The sequence below is a fragment of the Acomys russatus genome, chromosome 8 (assembly GCF_903995435.1).
Source record: "Acomys russatus chromosome 8, mAcoRus1.1, whole genome shotgun sequence".
NCBI classification, from domain to species: domain Eukaryota; kingdom Metazoa; phylum Chordata; class Mammalia; order Rodentia; family Muridae; genus Acomys; species Acomys russatus.
In genome coordinates this window covers 6,088,762-6,099,033 of record NC_067144.1, presented here as the reverse complement: position 1 = coordinate 6,099,033, position 10,272 = coordinate 6,088,762, and the positions used below count along the sequence as shown (strand labels likewise).

The 10,272-nt window shown below is 42.2% G+C and overlaps 1 pseudogene; it reads right to left on the bottom strand.

Annotated features, from left to right (window-relative positions):
- Positions 1-8,836: 8,836 nt before the first annotated feature.
- LOC127193235 (serine-threonine kinase receptor-associated protein-like) lies at positions 8,837-9,887 on the bottom strand (annotated as a pseudogene).
- Between the last annotated feature and the right edge of the window lie 385 nt (positions 9,888-10,272).

Sequence of the window (10,272 nt, the reverse complement as noted above, 5' to 3'; positions counted from 1 at the left end):
CCAAACGTACCTTTAAATTGGGATAAGATTTTTATTTAATTCTTGTCCTACCAGATTTATAAGCATTACGATTTAAAGAAATGTTTTTTAATGAAGTATTAGAGAGGCACCTCCATGTGTTCATATACAACATTTTTTTTCTTGCTGGCAGCCAAACTTTGTAACATGAAATAGTACACTTGGTATTGTTTTAAAGACACTAAATTGTTAACACTGTTAAAATTTGGTTTTATTTTATAAAAATTATGGTTATGCTCTATGACTTCACTCTCAAAAAAGGAACTATGATATAGTATTATGTAAGTAGAGCTTACAATAGAAACCCAACAAATACAATATATTAATTATAATTTAGATTTAGAAGGCTATGTTTTAACTACTAAACATACTCCTATAGCTGTTTTATGGCAAAAAGCCCTTTATTATGAATTCATCTCCCTGTATCTCCTTTTAAAGTATTAACTCCTTACTATGAATCTGTTTCATATTTAATTCAGTTAATAAGAGAACAATCACGTAAATATTTTGGTACTGAACCTGCTAATATAGGAATCCCTTTTACTAAACATTAAATTGATTTGTTATTTCAAAATAGTGATACATGGGTGATATTTTTTGGCTCATTTCATAGGAAGAATAGATTATCTCTACCCTAAAAATAAGCTATTGCAATTTTAAACGTTCATACTTTGGTTTTTCCCAAAGATAGTAAAATAAAGCCCCATCCCTGAAGCTCCAGTAGTTTTTACGAATGGTTCATCCAATGGAACTGCGGTATATGTGACCTAAGATCAAAATACATTTTAAAAACGTGTTCTGGTTCAGCAGTAGTAGTAGAATTAAGAGGTGTACCAGCTGCATTTGAAGTGTTGGCACACACCTATTTTAACTTGTATGTACATAGTCAATATGTACCTCAGGCACTAGAGGTAATAGAAACAGTACCACATATAGGAACAGCTAATGATCAAATTCAATCACTGTCGCGACCCTTCCGACCAGCGGAAAATAAGGACACGACCCGAGCGTTCTTCTCCAGCCGGTTTATTCAGGAATTTCCAGCAAGCTTCTTCTTCCCCTGAACCCCAGCGCCCCTCTTATATCCTCTGCCTCACCCAATCAGCAGCCCTTACGTCGGTAGCTCCAACTGGTTCCCGACAAGGCGGGATGCATACGTCAGAGCAAAGCGTGGCCCACAACCCAGATAAGGACTTGTTTACCAGGAGCAGAATTGCAAGTCATTTTGCCTGGCAGGTTGCCAGGCGCCATCTTAGCGAGGGCGATAGCTTCAGCTTCCCACAACTGTTCTCACAAATACGGAGATGCTTGCATAACAGAACACGCCCTCGTCACATAGGACTCACGAGAGCACACTCGGGGTTACCTGTGCTTGTCTATAGGACTCACGAGAGCACACTCGGGGTTACCTGTGCTTGTCTATAGGACTCACGAGAGCACACTCGGGGTTACCTGTGCTTGTCTATAGGACTCACGAGAGCACACTCGGGGTTACCTGTGCTTGTCTATAGGACTCACGAGAGCACACTCGGGGTTACCTGTGCTTGTCTATAGGACTCACGAGAACACACTCGGGGTTACCTGTGCTTGTCTATAGGACTCACAAGAGCACACTCGGGGTTACCTGTGCTTGTCTATAGGACTCACAAGAGCACACTCGGGGTTACCTGTGCTTGTCTATAGGACTCACAAGAGCACACTCGGGGTTACCTGTGCTTGTCTATAGGACTCACGAGAGCACACTCGGGGTTACCTGTGCTTGTCTATAGGACTCACGAGAGCACACTCGGGGTTACCTGTGCTTGTCTATAGGACTCACGAGAGCACACTCGGGGTTACCTGTGCTTGTCTATAGGACTCACGAGAGCACACTCGGGTTACCTGTGCTTGTCTATAGGACTCACGAGAGCACACTCGGGGTTACCTGTGCTTGTCCATAGGACTCACGAGAGCACACTCGGGGTTACCTGTGCTTGTCTATAGGACTCACGAGAGCACACTCGGGGTTACCTGTGCTTGTCTATAGGACTCACGAGAGCACACTCGGGGTTACCTGTGCTTGTCTATAGGACTCACGAGAGCACACTCGGGGTTACCTGTCCTTGTCTATAGGACTCACTAGAGCACACTCGGGGTTACCTGTGCTTGTCTATAGGACTAATGAGAGCACACTCGGGGTTACCTGTCCTTGTCTATAGGATGCACGAGAGCACACTCGGGTTTACTTGGTCCTTTATCTAAAGGAAATGAATGTGCAGACCAGGCACAACAAATATTTCTTTCTCAAATTGAACATGCTCAAAATTCACATGCTTTGCACCATCGAAACAGTCAGAATTTAAGAAAACAATTCCATGTACTCAAGAAGCCACTTGCCAATTGTTAAAGAGTGCAACATGTGCCCACATTTTTTATTCTGTACCTAATTATGAAGTTAATCCTAGAGCGTTGATTCCTAGTCAATATGGCAAATGGATGTTACACATGTTACAGAATTTGCTAAATTAAAATATGTTCATGTAACCGTTGACACTTATTCTGGTTTCATTTTAGCCACACCTCAGGCTGGTGAGACTTCTAAACATGTCATCGCCCATTGTTTACAATGTTTTACTGCTCTAGGTCAGCCATCAATGATTAAAACTGATAATGGATATTGGGTACAAGTTCTAACACTTTTGTTCTCAGTTTTCTATTATTCACAAAACTGGAATTCCTTACAATCCTCAAGGTCAGGGGAACATTGAACAAGCCCACAGTACTTTGAAAAATCAACTACTTAAAATAAATAAGAGGGAGTCATACTCCTCCTCCCCACATACTATTTTACACCATACTCTTTTTATTCTCGATTTAAAAAATTTGGATGCTTAGGGATGTTTGACAGCTGACCGATTTTGGCATCCAACTATGCAAAGGACTTATGCTGAAGTGAAGAGGAAGGATCCTACTACCTTTTTATGGAATGGCCCCAACCCTGTGTTGATATGAGGACCAGGGCATGTTTGTGTTTCCCCCCCAGGATGCTGATAATGGTCAGTGGCTTCCTGAAAGGCTGATCCAACCTGCAGATGTCAACAACTCTCCTGCTGATATCCCTGATGAACCTGTGGAAGATGAGTGGAGGGACGTCTATTGGACCTACGTTCCAGAGACCCCTCTCCCCACAGATGTTACATCTGACAATGTGGGAAGGACCTGAAATTACAGTTGCTACAAATAATACTCATTTAATGGCATTTCCATGTACTAAAAAGACTTAAAAACAGTATTTCATGAACTTTAAATATACTGGATATGGCATAGGCGTCCTTATTTGTTTTGTTAAATATGAAACTTAATCAGGCTGTATTACTGTTTATCCCTCAAGTTTGGAATGAGACTGTTAGTACCACTGCTGCTTTGGATTTGTCACAGTCAGTCCACATAGTGACTTATGTTAATGCTTTATGAAAAATACTTCTCTAGCTTTAGGGATTCAAGAAGATGCAGATATTAAGTTAGAATTAAAATTGTATATCTTCTATGGTATATGAGATGAAAGAAGTCTAAGCATATAGATAATTAAAGTAATTGGTAGCTTTGGGTACATTTGGGTGATAAAATTCAAGGGTTAAAAATACATTCTCACTTGGAGTGGCGTGAAGAATATAAGTGGATTTGTGTTATAGAAAAACAATATAATGACAGTCATTTTATGAGGAACAAGATTCTTTCTCATCTTATAGGCATTTGGCATAATTCTAATGTTCTTTTGGGTTTAATTCAATTGCATCTTCACAAGAATTTATAAGCAGTTTAAAATGTTCCCTTCCATCCTGGTCCTCTTTTAGCCATCCTGCCATTCTTGTACTAGCCATGGATTCTGTGTAATTGTGGCATTATGTCTCTTTCCCACTCTACTGAAGTCCGTGTGGAGGCTAAATTTTCCTATAAATTATATTTTATTAAGAACTTATTAAATGAGCCTACATCCCTAACAACTCGACTAACCCAAACAATCAGAAAAGGATATTAACAAAGACTACAATGAAACCTTAAGGATATCAGTCGCTGGCGTAGTCAGCAGGGTTTCAGCAGACCAGCAATTCCACCAAAGTTGCTGCTGGAACAGGGAGCAGCAGCTGGAACCTCAAGCCTTAGCTGCAGTTCAGAGCCTTGAAGCTTCCCCTGGATCAGTTCTCTTTAGGAGCCTCTTGAAGTGCAGGGATGAACAGCCAAAAACCAAGTCCCAACCAAAAGCCTCCTAGCTTGTTTTGGGCTCATATATACATCCTCTCAGTCTGCTCAAGGGTGTTTTTTTTTTTTTTTCACCAATTTCCTCCACGAAGTAGTTTGACCTCTATGTGGGAAAAGATCCTGCTTTCTCACATCTAAGTGGTAAACATCCCTCCCACACTTGGGATCTAAACAGAAACAAATTTATTTCTTCTTCATACGTGTTAAACTCTTTTACAAAGCTCTATGCAAAGATGCAATATTAAGTTCCACAACCATGTTGTTAATAGACCTGACCTCCCTTGAGCAGAGGTTGGTAGTCAAAGTTAGGTAAGATCTATTCAGGATGGGTCAACCTAAGGCAGGGCATGAAAGATGGAATTCATGTACCAGTGACGGGTAAGACCTATACTAGGAATAGGACAACCTAAGACAGCCACAGTCTGTCTGCTCAATATATATAAGAAAAAATTGTCAGGAGCCAATTTTCGAAGTGCTTAACAGAAGAAGGACAGAGAATTTACGGCCTTGGCTTGCAAATTCTCACACAGCCTTGAGGCCTTGACAAGATACTTGTGTTGGCTAACTTCCTAGATAAGGAAGTTATTTATTAACTCCAGGTGTGGATGTGAACTTGATGTACTTCTTTAGCCTTGAGATGAAAGAAGTCTAAGCATATAGATAACTGAAGTAATTGGTAGCTTTTGTTTCTGTTCCAAGAATCTTCTGGTTCACACTGATAAATACTGTGTAAAAAGCTCTTAGAGAAACAAACTTGGGGCTACCGTATTTACTGTTAGCCCTCCCGAATACTTGTCTCTCTCTCTTTCTTAAATCTCCTTTGCTATATATTTTCCTATATCTTTTTTATTTTCTAATCTTCATTCCCCTTATTCAGGTACTGGTCTATATTGTCCAGAGCAGGCTCTGGCAGACTGCCAGAGAGAGAGAGAGAGAGAGAGAGAGAGAGAGAGAGAGAGAGACGTAAGCAGGTAGTGAGACCCACATGGGGATGATGGGAAAGTTAAGATAAGTTTAGACGAGCTAGCTGAGAGATTGTCCCACAATAAGGCCAACAGCTTTAAACTATATAGAAGTCTTGTGTCTTACCTAAATCACGAATGGGTCCATGGAAGCCCTGCCATAGTATACAGTGAAAAGGAGCAAGTGGAGTAACAATAACCCATAACATGTACAGTTTGATGTGGAAAATAGCACCAGAGCCAAGAACTGTGCCAAGACAGGTAAGATCAACAAGGTGAGGTCTGATCTCTATTAGGGTTGTGGAAAGGGCTGAGCAAGCTGCCTGACGCCATTTTGAAGGCAGGAACCATTACGCTGTTCTGTTAAAAGTTAACTTTCCATTTGCTGTAGGAGCCAAGTTGCTGGGTTTTTTTGTTTTTTGTTTTTTGTTTTTTGTTTTTGTTTTTGTTTTTTTTGTTTTGTTTTGTTTTGTTTTGTTTTGTTTTGTTTTGTTTATCTGTTTCCTGGAGCCTGCCCTGCCCTGACCCACTGCCTTGATTTGTTTGTGAGAATACCCTGACCCTCCATGATCTTCCTTACCCTCCTTAACCCTCTCTAATCCCATGGCTGCCATGTTTGTTTGTATTGAGATTTTTCTGTATTTGCATATTGCCCCATTGTCTCTCTTCTGTAAACCTGCTTTGCAACTACTTGAGTTTTTACTCTTCAAAAGGAACCCAAGAAACGATCCTAGGACTGCTCTCTTTAACCTGACTGAAGAGGCAGTTGCTGGCCAGCTCTTGGGTACACCCCAATAAAAATCAGGTTTGCTTCAAATTTGGCTCAAAATATGGCAGTGGTCTTAGTCTCCACTGGTGGCATTAGCATACCCTTGGGGACAAAACTCCACCCAACTAAGCTTCTAACTCATGAAAGGAAATCACTCAGGGAATTTTCCGCACCTAAAAAGCAATGACAAAGGAAAGCTATTGAAAATGTGATTAAGGGAGGCAGGGGAGGCAGGACGCCATCCCAATCGGGCAGCCAAACTTGGCAGCATCAACTAGGCTTTTCTGGCTTCTGAGCCATAAAGAATACAGGAATTAAGTGGTTGTACAATCTTTCTTTATGGTTAAGGTGAGCCACCGAGGCCAGGCACTGTGTGATAGGGCAATCCCTGCATGAAGGAACTCAAAGGCCATTACTTGGACATGTAAAAGTGAAACCAAGACCCCAAGATGTTAGAAGCGCCAAAGCTGTGAGATATCTGCCAAGAAGAACTGCACACAGGAAGTGGAACCAGCCTAAGAGTGAGATACATCTCAGAGAGAGATACATCTCACAGGCAGCAAGGCAGGAAAGGCAGAGCCAGCTAACCCTTTGATGTTAGACATGGAGCTGCAGGCTTTGGAGTTTTCCCTGCTGGCTTTCAGTCTTGCTTTGGTCCAGTATTTCTTCACTATGTCCCCATTTCCCCTTTTTGGAGTGACACTGTATAGTCTGTGACACTGTATGTTAGAAGTATATATTTGCTTCCTGAATTTGCAGGACCTAACAAGAGATTGCCTTGAGCCTCAGAAGAGACTTTGATTTTTTGTTTGTTTGTTTGTTTTTGTTTTGTTTTGTTTTTCAAGACAAGGTTTCTCTGTGTAGCCCTAGCTGTCCTGGACTCACTTTGTAGACCAGGTTGGCCTCAAACTCACAGAGATCTGTTGAAATTACTTTCATAAAACAGTGTTTCTCTTAGTTTCTCTCTTAACCCGGCTATCACACAAATAATTGAGACTCTTTTATAATACAAGGCTTCCCAAAACAATCTTGAACAGTTGAAATCTGTTCTTAACCCTCTATGGCATTTTGTGTTACTCCCAGCAAACATCCCAGCAATATTTGCACTTTGTAGCTTTCCTCAGCTCCAGCTTCCTTGGACCTCCACCAGAGGCTGAATCGCCTGGCTCAATCTCCAACTTCCTCTTCTAACTCCTCCTCCTCTGGCTGGCAGGAAGTCCAGCCCTATTCTCTCCCTCTCCCAGTGATTGGCTGTAAGCTGTTTTATTGACATATCAGGGGGACAATTGGAGACCTTATATACAACATTTAGAGAGGAAATCAGAATTTAAACTACACAATAACCTTATGCCTACAGAGATCCACCTGCCTCTGTCTCCCAGAGTGCTTAGGTAACAGGCGTGCACCACCACATCTGGCTGAACCTTTGAATTTCTAAACAGTGCTGAGAAGATTACGGAAACTTTTCAAGTTGTACTAAATGCACTTTGTGTTATGATATGGCTATGAGCCTATGGGGGTCAGGAAGTAGAATGCAGCGGTCCTAATTTTAATTGCAGTGCCTTAGCGAGCCATAAAACAAAAATGCATCCAATTTGTAAGCCCCTTGCCCAAGGACAGATCCTTCCTGAGATGCAGGAGATTCATATATGATGTTATTGCTCATATAACAAGCCACGTGTTTCACTTCCCTAAACAATGTTGGTTGTGCCAACTGCACAGAATGTGCTTGATTACACATAGGCAGGAGGTACATAGGCAGCAGTATGTCAGGATATGTGCTTGCCATGATTGGACAAAGGTGGGAAGTACATAGCCTTGTGAGTTTGCTTTTATAAGCATCTGGCCAATGTAGCTTGTGGCCACTTCCTGGGAACCCCAGAATGGACCTGGCCAGAGTCCATCGTCCTGAGCAGTATTTAATTAATTAAATTAAATTTATTTAGTCTAATAAGCAATCTTTAGCTTGCCTCAAATTTGGCTCAACATTGTGATCTTACTCTCTCCCAGTGAGATTAACAGAATGAAAATGGCTCCCGTAGGCTTTACTACTGGCTCCCAAGTTGGTGGATCTATTCAGGAAGGATTAGGAGGTGTGGCTTTGTGGGAGGAGGTGTGCCGCTGGGTGTGGGCTTCCAGGTTTCCAAAAACTCTTGCCATCCCCAGTGTTTCTTTTCTTTCTTTCTTTTTTTTTAAAATTTATTTATTATTATGTATACAGAGCTCTGCCTACATGTACACCCACAGGCCAGAACAGGGCATCAGATTACATTATAGATGGTTGTGAGCTACCATGTGGTTGCTAGGAATTGAACTCAGGACCCCTGGAAGAGCAGGCAATGAGTGTTCTTAACTGCTGAGCCATCTCTCCTGCCCCAGTGTTTCTTTTCTTGTTTGTTTGTTTTGTTTTGTTTTGTTGTAGAGGCATTTGATTGAGATAGCTAAAAAATATTAGATGCTCAGTATACAAGGAAAGAGATCAGCCCAGTTTTATCATGTGTTTTCTCTTCTTCACAACTAAGCCAAGAGGGGGAAAAAGACGTTCTGCTCTAAAGGAAAAGTCAGAAAAATAGGCCAATATATTTTTGTTATTCACGACATAAATGGCGATGTGGAATTTAGGTGAAGATGGAAACTGTACATTGGCTTGTTCATTCAAGACAGCAGGTCAGGGCACCATAGTCCTTCTGCCCTCACTTCATACACTCAGCTCCTTTCACGGACAGGCAACCCTGAGTAGTGTTCGTGCACTGGAGCTAATTCGTGTTCCCCAGTATTTTGTGTCCTCTTTGCCGCAGGCAGTGAGGACCTGAAGGCTGATGCTTGTCTCTCTTGTTCATTCCAGGATCTAGTGCCTGCGGCAGCCATTTGATGCTCGAGCCTTAACTTCAGGAGTTGAAGAATAAGACGGAATCTGAATTCTCTGAGGCGGCTTCATCCAGCTCCTCGTCTGTTGTTTCTGGGAAGCTGATCTTTGGTTTTGCCACAGCGCATAGGTTTTTTTTCCTACCACACAGTCTCAGTGTTCCATCTTCAGAACCGCTCACATACAGTTGACCATCAGGACTAACTCGCACACGGTGGATGGGACCACAGTGACCTCTGTAAGGTTCTAGCTCTTCCCTCACCATTGCAGTCCTGCTTCTTATACAGCTCAACGTCTTCTCCACTTGCAATAAGAAACTCCTTCTCAGGGCGAAGAGATGCAGCGCTGATGTTTGCAGGGGCTTCAGAGGATTTAGTTGGCTACAAACTTACTGCACTATAAAAAACAATAGGTCACCTGTCATTAACAACCAGGACCTCTCCCTCAGGAACATACTCCATGTTGCTTATAGACATGTTAAAGTTTACAGATCTCACTTCTGTCGTTGTAGCACGATCCCAAAACTGACCAGTTTTAGCATCAGCTGAAAGGATCTGTTTATTGTCACTACACCAGAGAGCCTTTTTAATACCCAAAGTGTGACCACTGATTTCCTTGTGTTCTGCTTCAGGTTTGCTCAGGTCATATAAGCTCAACAGTTTATCCTGTCCCCCAGTTAGTAGGTAACTGCTATCCTGCATGAAATCCACAGTCTTGACAATCTGCTTACAAGCCAGTGTCATCTCCTGAGACAACATCCCACACTTTGGCTGTGAAATCTGCAGCTGCTGTAGTAGCTTTGGTGGCACCTTTAGTCAATGTTGCACCCCAAACGACACCTTTATGACTTCAAAAAATGGTCCAATTCAGTCTCCTGTATATCCCTGGCAGAGCATAGGTTTGCCATCTTTGCAAGCGCTGGTCAGAAAGTAGCCATAGGGTGTGATGCTGCTGAAGGCCAAATCCACTGTGGTGGCGGAGGGCAGCATGTGGTGTGGATGGAGCAAGTGAGAGGCGTCTGCCTCATAGCCATGTCAGCAGTGAGACCCCCTCCCAGTGTTTCTTTACCTTGTGATTGAAAGTGTGAGCTCTCAGCTGCTGCTCCAGCTTCCTGTCACCTGCACTCCCCAGTCATGGACTATAAAACTATAAGCCACAAATAAACTCTTTCTTCTATGAGTTGCCTATCAGGACAACGGAAGAGCAACAAATATAGGAAGTAGCCTTTAAGATGTTCCAAAGGACTCTCTGGAAAGTTTAGACGTTAATGAAAGTCAAGGTCATGAAAAAGAATTTAAAATTTTATTTGGGGAAGTTCATCAAAAATATCAAAAGCTGCCAGACATGGTGGCACATGCCTTTAACATCAGCATTCAGTAGGCAGAGACAGGCCAGCCCTGTCTCTGTATAAACAGTAA